Genomic DNA, 6,354 nt, shown 5'->3' with positions numbered 1-6,354 from the left:
TGATATTAATAAAACTGGAAGCATTTCTGCCATATCAGATGCTGCATAAGAGCATCATCTCTCCTAATGCATAGTTCAGTGTTTGATTAAGTGCTATGTTTTATCATGTGTTCATGTAAACAACATGTTTTTTCCCTGAAGGCGTTTTGATTGATGCCATGCGGAAAGGTTATTGATCATTCTAGATGAATTGAATCTTGCCCCCACCGATGTCCTCGAGGCCCTAAATAGATTGCTGGATGACAACCGGGAGCTTTTCATCGCCGAGACACAGGAAGTGGTCATGGCCCACCCCAGATTCATGCTCTTGCCACACAGAATCCTCCTGGGCTTTATGGGGGAGAAAGGTCTTCAATACATTTTTAAAAGACTCAGTTTGTCAAGCAGTCCTGCCTTATTGCCTCTAAACTGTAATATGCAACTAGCTTTGCTGATGTACTGCTTTTGATGTTACTATAGCTCAAGAATTTTAGCAAACTAAATTGTTCTATCTTCTATCTCCTTTGAGGTTTGACCATGTGTTTATTTTTTTTTTTTTGCGTGTAGGTTTTGTCTCGAGCGCTTAGGAACTGCTTTGTAGAGCTGCATTTTGATGAGCTGCCCAGTGTAGAGCTTGAAAACATTCTCCATCAGCGCCTGCAGTTTGCCACCATCCTATTGCTCCAAACTCATCAAAGTCATGCAGAACTTGCAGGTGTGCACCCAATTTCATTGCATAAGAGTCTATTTTAAGAAGTTTCTGATTATATTTTCCAATATTGTGGTATTTTTTTATCAGTCCTTTATGAGAGGATCCAGTGTGTTTGCTGGGAAACATGGGTACATTACCCTAAGAGACCTGTTTCGCTGGGCTGAACGCCATAGGCTAAAAGAGCAGAATGACACCTCACGTGATTGGCTACAACATTTGGCTGATGATGGTAAAATCAATGACACTTTTGATCCCTTTGGAGTAAAAACATTATTAAATGCCCACTATAGTTCAAAGATTGCACTTATTCAGTAGTGTAACCATAATATTGTGGAATTATATTATTATTATTATTAATTTTCAGCAGCAATTACTCCAGCCTTCAATATCACATGATCCTTCAGAAATCAATAATATGCACATTGAGTATTCAAGAAATCATACTTTGTCATTGATTGTGGTGTTCATACTTTTTTGAGAATTCACTTTCACATTTATCTGAGGTAGAAATCTTTGGTAACAATGTAAAAGACTATTCTGTTACTTTTGATCTATTAGTGTCTTCTTGCTGCATGAAAACATTTTGATCAATGCATCTGTGATCAGATTTACTAATGTACTTTTGATGTAATATTTGTAAATTTTCAACTGTACTAATCATAGTGTTCACTCTTTTAGGCTACATGCTGTTGGCCGGTCGTGAGGAAACCAGAGGAAGCACTGACCATCCAAAACATTTTGGAGAAGCACTTTAAAAGGACTGTAAACTCCAGATGCTCTTTCTCTGAAGCTCAGGTCACCTCTCAGTTCAGTGAGTTTAAGCACAAACACAGTTTGACCACAGAGGCACACCGAATTCTGACATCAGGTCGATGACTTCTCAATTACTAATGTTGTTCTCACTGTTTGTTCCATTTGCATTATCACATAAACAAAAACCAGTAGTACAGCACAGTTTAATGACAGTCCCTTAATAAGGTATCTTATCAACCCTAACCACCAGTGTGTTCTTATATAATGCAGTTATTGAGGTGAGTTTATCGATTGTATCATGTGATGTTTATTTCCATCTATGCAGATGATTTAAAATGGCATAAATAGGTTCCATGAAATGTTAAATTCTTGATTCTGATGCTTACCTAAATATCAGTTTGATTACCGCACTTTATAACTAATGGCCAGATTGATTGTTTTGGCTAGCTCAGATTGGTATATTGATGGTTGTTGATGGCTTGGCTCTGGCAGGCCCTTTGTGGACAGCATTGCGGGTGTCCCTGAAGAGTTCGGTCATGTGGTGTGGACCCAGGGCATGAGGAGACTGGCTGTGCTAGTGGGACGAGCCCTCATTTTGGAGAGAGTTCGTTCTACTTGTTAGACACAGGTAAGCTGTGATACAGTCCTAGTTGAACCTCAGTGAGAGGGATTGAGAGGGGTTGAAAATCGATCGACTATATATATATATATATATATATATATATATATATATATATATATATATATATATATATATATATATTAGTAAGTACAAAAGGTTGAAAATTACTTCACTGCTGTAATACCACCCTGTTATAGAAAAATTTGCCTTTTATAATCTTTTGTAACTTAATTTATTAATCAAATAAAAGAGGCCATATTGGATTAAAAGTTCTTTCCCTTACTACAGCTGTGGTAAAACCACCATCTGCCAGCTACCGCTGCATTAGCTTGTCGTAGCAGTTTTTCTCTGTGAACTGCCATTTACATATGGAGACATCTGACTTTCTTGGTGGCCTACGACATTCATCCATTTTGCAGGAACTCAACAGGTAATATTCACATTCATAAGATTGTTTAGTTTAGAAAACTTTCCTTATCCAGTCTCACACTGGAAAAACATATTTTGGCAGCCAGTTAAAAAAAATATCTAGAAATTCTCGAATCAGAATAATTTTTCTAGGCCAGTAAAAATTACAGTTCAAAACATGTAAAACAAGCAAAATAGCCTGCAAATGGGACAAGCTAAATAATCTTATGTTATGTTTGATATTTTTGCTTATCCCATTGGCAGATACATTTGTTGTTCTCTTTTTTCTTTTTTTTTTTTTGAAAGTTTAGGCAATCATTTTTACGGTTCAAAAAAAATGTCGTTCTTTAAAATTTCTAGAAAGTTGACTATAGTATATAATTTATAAGCTTATTCATCAATTATTGTTTTTTTTATGAATTTATTATGTTTCAGGCTGATTACCTGCAGAGATGGTCAGTTGTTTGAATGGCATGATGGACCGCTGGTGATGGCGTGTGAAACAGGGCAGTGTGTTCTAATGGATGAGATCTCACTGGCAGATGACTCTGTGCTGGAGAGACTCAACAGGTTAGAATTAGCCACCTCGTGTCCTCACATTTGCCAGCTAAAATGGTTTAAATTTCTGCTTAAAAAAAGTTTTTAATTTAGTTTCGCTTTGAAAATTTGAAAAACAGACCTGAAACTACTTTTGCTTTGTTTCTCTATAGCAAGATTAATTGTGATTGTGCAATAAATGTGCAAGTTCTACACTCACATCAGGTCAATCTTTTTACATTTGTACTTGAGTGTATTTTGGCTCACCTGGATAGCTAAAGTGATCATGTGTGCCTGTCTGTGTGTGTCCTGTACAGCGTAAGTTGGAGACTGGAAAATCACTGGTGCTGGCGGAGAAAAGCTATGGAGATGATGGCGATAAGTTGGAACTGATCCTGCGCCGGAAGAAGTTCCGGCTTGTCGCCACCATGAACCCTGGAGGTGATCTTGGAAAGAAAAGAGGTCAGTACATGGAATATAAGCATGGCTGAGGAAATATTATGTTGATGTTATTCTTTGACTGGGTACAGGGTGCTTGCATGGCTGAAAAAAAGCAACCATTGGCACTGGGATGTGATGTTTTGCATGTACAGTTGTCTCCAGCACTCAGGAACAGGTCTCTACCAGAGATTTGGTGCCCTCAGAGCAATAGTCGTAATAATTTAATTCAGATCATCCAGCGCAATCTGAAACCTGGACTTTCTGGACCAGCATGATCACCAAGGTGCGATACGCTCTGCAAAAATAATCAATTATAAAAGCCTTTTTCCCACAGCCATTAAAGTACTTGAATATGGTTGATTCGATCAATAATAATCTGAATGCAGTCAATACGCGTTGTATAATTGCTACTAAATCCACATAGATGTTTGTTGTCCCTGGCAATCAATTTTTCTACTCTGTTGTACACTTATCTATTGCGCTTCCTCTTTTCCAATTTCAGGAAAAACGACATAGCTGAGCTCATGTTGGACTTCATACGACTGGCTGGACCAATCAGGAGTTCGGACGACGAAGTGTATTCTGTGTCCCAGGGACAATTTCTTGTCATGGGTGAACTTTTGCATGAACCACCTGTGCTAGGCGGGAGGCGAGGACCAGCTTCACGGCTCGCTGGGGGAGTTGGAGGAGGAGGGCCAGAATGGGGAACTGAGATTGGACACCGTAACGGCGCTGTATCAACGCGGCCTGCCTTACCTTGTGTGGATGGAATGGCTCCAGGTGGGAGAAAAGCGAGTGCAGAGCAACATTTTTTATGTTTTTGCACTCATTTATCCCCTAAAAATGAATGTAACTAGTCTTAGCGTGATCTTTTAGAAATCATCTGGATGCTTATTTGGTGCTAAAAAAATTAGTTTTGATTAATATTGAATGAAAAACTGTTGTGCTGTGTTTAATTTATTTTTTGGAAACTATTTCACTTTTTCTATTTACAGAGACAACATTTTTTGTAACATTCTAAATGTCCAAATGCTTGTTTATTAGAAGTATTCATTTAATAAAAAAGAAAAAAGAAAAGGAAATCCTACTTACCCAAAAACTTCAAACAATAGTTTATGTATTTCATTTATAGAGTAACATTCCTTATCCATACTATTTAAGAAAATATAAATCCTTCTTGATGTATTCCAATTATTTTTCTTCATGGTACCAGGAACCACAAAGCCAAAAGCAGAGAATGCTCCCATGGCAAGGAATGCCAGTATGGAATACCTTGAGATGAGACTGAGCAGAATTGCTGGGGATGAGTGAAGAGATGCAGGATCTCTACTCCAGCTCACGACACTAGTGTCTCCCGAGGAGCTCCAGTGGGGTGAGGACTTCTTTGCCATTGACCCTTTCACATACGCTGCAGGTAAAGAATCTACCAATATGTAAAAGTACATATAATAAAGCTGAAGTGTTGTTTACTGTTGTTATCAAATATTTTCTCAGATTGTATTCAGGTTCTTGGGTTGTTTACATATACTCTGGATCCACCCACAGGTCACCATGAGAGTGAGGCGAGAGCCCATCGGACCACGCTTGAGCGCGGGCAGCCACTCGGCAATGAATGCCTGCAGTGGATACACGTGGCACTGAAACTTCAGGCCCACCATACTTCTCGAGGGCTCACCTGGAGTAGGCAAAACCAGCCTAGTGGCTGCCCTTGCCAAGGCCTCTGGGAACTATCTTGTCAGAGACCAAACCTGTCTCAACTAAACTGTATGTCACTTTTTGTGCTTTAGCGTTGCACCCTGTGTAGAACCAGTCTGAGATGATGTTTGATAATCTCTGCCATTGCAATTACAGCCTTATCTCCACAGATGGGAAAAAGCTGTCAATATAAAAAGAATCACTAGGGATTGTGTAATATTTAGTGTTTTTAATACATTATGCTTTGTCCTTCTGCACAGGATGTTACCGATCTGGTTTGAGACAGACCTGCATTTGGAAGGTGGGAAAGGAGGAGAAGTTTGCATGGCGTGTGAATCACCTTTCCTTTTGCTGGGGCCAAAGGCTGGGCATTGGATAAAGCCTAGATGAGGTAACACTGCCAAAATAAGTAACAGCTAAAATATACCCTTTTATATGAGTTGAAAAATGTAGTGTAGTCTGTTTTTCTTCTTCTTACCTCTACAGCTGAATCTGGCATCAGTCGGTCTCTGGAAGGTCTGGTCACTTTGCTTTTGAATCATGCCGTGCATGAGAGCCCACATTCTGAAAGCGCATGACGGCATGCGGCTTCATCGTTCAGCAGGAGAAGACCCAAGATTTTTGGCTGCAAACCTACCTTTCACACACAGGAGGAGGACGCAAAGGCCTTCCCAAGTCCTTTTCCTTAACAGATTCACACTCAGGTAAGGTCGAATCATTTTACATTTTCTGTATATTTTTATACTGTGCATACAAAGTTAGATTGAGGATATGGTTCTGTATTTTCTGTATTTTCCTGATTCAGGTTTATGTGGATGCCTTAACTAATGAAGACATGCAGTTTCATTGGTGACTCCATCTTCCTAATATTGACAAGCGTGATCATTTCAAAATGGTACAGTTGTAGTAACCGTGGGTAAGTAGACGAACTTCACTAGTGTTTTTCTGTTGCTTTTTTAATTAATCTTGATCTCGACTCCATGTATCTTAGTTTTTACCTAAAGCTCAGTCCAAGAGGTGACTGTTGAGAGGAAATGGGGCCAGAGAGGAGGACCATGGGAGTTTAATCTTCGTGACCTCTTCAGATGGTGCCAGCTGATGCAGACAGACCAATCACCAGGCTTCTTCAGCCCTGGCCAGCATGTAGGGACTTGTGTGTGTGCAGACCGCATGTGAGGACTGTAGAGCAGACAAGGCACAGGTAGCA

The sequence above is a fragment of the Puntigrus tetrazona genome, chromosome 20, assembly GCF_018831695.1.
Source record: "Puntigrus tetrazona isolate hp1 chromosome 20, ASM1883169v1, whole genome shotgun sequence".
Classification (NCBI taxonomy): Eukaryota; Metazoa; Chordata; class Actinopteri; order Cypriniformes; family Cyprinidae; genus Puntigrus; species Puntigrus tetrazona.
The sequence above is the reverse complement of the archived record's forward strand: the minus strand, read 5'-3'. Positions refer to the sequence as shown.